Source organism: Mercurialis annua, linkage group LG5, assembly GCF_937616625.2.
Source record: "Mercurialis annua linkage group LG5, ddMerAnnu1.2, whole genome shotgun sequence".
Classification (NCBI taxonomy): Eukaryota; Viridiplantae; Streptophyta; class Magnoliopsida; order Malpighiales; family Euphorbiaceae; genus Mercurialis; species Mercurialis annua.
In genome coordinates this window covers 38159194-38161346 of record NC_065574.1, presented here as the reverse complement: position 1 = coordinate 38161346, position 2153 = coordinate 38159194, and the positions used below count along the sequence as shown (strand labels likewise).

Here is a 2153-nt window from a genome sequence, read left to right as displayed (position 1 = left end):
GAACACCTGCTGCACCGCGCCCTCTAGCTCCACCTCTACCAGCACCAGCTCCTCTGCCTCTACCAGCACCTCTACCTCTGCCAGCACCTCCACCTCGACCACGTCCAGCATTTGCCTGAACTGGTGGTGCGTTCTGATCGACTTCCATAGAAATCGCATCATCAGCCACAGCTTCTTGCTCTGCCGCAGCACGAGCACGAGTACGAATAACGTTGTCCATATCCTAAGATTGAACAACAACAACTTAAATAACAGATATTTCATACCCAAGTATGAACAAAACAAGCAACATATAGGATTTCCCAAGAAATCAACAGCAATAAAATGTTCACCCAAGTGAAATAGCATTAACAATTAAAAGCATCAAATCAACAAATAATGACTGACTCGACGCAATCCTATTGGCGTAGGCAGAATGTTTTAAAATCAATAGATGACGTTTTTAAAGACATGACAGAATCCTATATCCGCAGTAGTTCCTAAGACACAACCAAACTTAACAGAGTAAACACATAGCAAGCAATGGCCTTGGTTTGAAACCAAAGCTCTGATACCAAGTTTGTCACGACCCATTTTCATGAATCGCGACCGGCGCTAGGGTATGGGTAATGTAGTACCGAAACCCGTAGCTAGCCTAACATTTAACACATAAATACATAAACCTGCATAAAACCAATGCTCGGGGGCAACCGAGACTTCAGCCTAAACTAGCAGTTATAGTAATCAACAGTTAATATAACATACATATTCAATTCTAAGTCTAAAATAGATTTGTCATAAACCGATATAATAATATAACATGCCAAAGCAATATAACCAGTCGAACCAATCCGACAAAACAACTGTAATAATAGTAAAGACGTCTAGTCAACTACTGCGGTCTAAGAATAAAATAGTTTGACAGTATATCAAAATAATGGAACCTCCGAGGAAAAGTAAATGCGGAGATCACCCGACTCTCTCAGATCATAACCCTGGGAAAATTGGGAAAACAACGGGGTCAGATATACTGAGATGAGTTCATACCACTATCTACATTTATTAAGTGGAAAACCTTTAAAACGTTTAAAACATTTAATAACGATATTACGGATAATAGTTGGAACCCTAATCCACAATTCTAAATAATAACCATAATCCAATAGGTCTGGTCCCGAGAGCTGAGCTACACCGAGTTACCACTAACCACACTTATACCAGAGTCCCGAGAGCTGAGCTACACCGAGTTACTCTACCTGGTCCCGAGAGCTATGCTCGCACCGAGTTACCACATTTCCATATATACCTTACCCAGATCAATACCGGTGCGCACGCAGTCCTAATGATGCCCATTAGGTAGCACGTTCCAACTAAGAGCCATAATATAAAAACAGTTCGAAATATACGTACAGTATATATATTTAATATTAAAATAACAATTTACTTAATAAAGCAGTAAATAGTAAATATAAACTCACTGCTTGCTAATCCGCGTGAAATACCGGCAAGCAACTAACTCTGGTTCGCCTCTGAAGCACGAACAGTAGACGAGTCTAGACAAATAAAATAATTATTAAAATCAGACCCTAACTCTAAAGAGTACTAGACACCACATAAGACTAGCACAATTAACATGTAGTAAATAACAATCCAAGTAACACAAATATATCCAAACGGTAATAAAGCCCAATTAATATAAGTCTATTGAGTTCCCGCTTAAATCCAATTTATAAATATTATTTAATAACTTTAAATAACAAATAATTTCCAAATAGTGGGTTAGCCGAGTTACCAATAACTACCAAGCTAACCTCACTTGTCGGATGACCCAAGTCTAATCCGACTCAAAACGTTTATCAAATATAAACCCGAGTTTATCTTTATAAAACAATTTAACAAAATAATAATCCATTTTAAAAGCGGAACTCAATAACTTCAATTTCAAGTAACCCAAGTTACAACCCCAAAAACTTAATCATATAAGTCAAATAAAAGTTTAGGGACTAAATTGCACTTTAGCCAATAAGGGACTAAACTGTACTTTTGCCAATTAGGGACTAAATTGTAATTTAGCCAATTTGATATTCAAACTCGATTATTAGCTCTTGTTTTATAATTAAGATAAAATATGAAGTAACCAACCAAGAATCCATTTAATTAAATTATAAAATAAG

General features: G+C 36.9%; 1 long non-coding RNA gene across 1 annotated transcript; it reads right to left on the bottom strand.

Annotated features, from left to right (window-relative positions):
- Positions 1 to 766: 766 nt before the first annotated feature.
- Positions 767 to 1534, bottom strand: LOC126680495 (uncharacterized). Its single transcript, XR_007641188.1, has 2 exons — positions 1458 to 1534; positions 767 to 974 (listed from the first exon to the last, which is right to left on the bottom strand). It is a non-coding gene; the product is annotated as an uncharacterized LOC126680495 (long non-coding RNA).
- Positions 1535 to 2153: the final 619 nt, after the last annotated feature.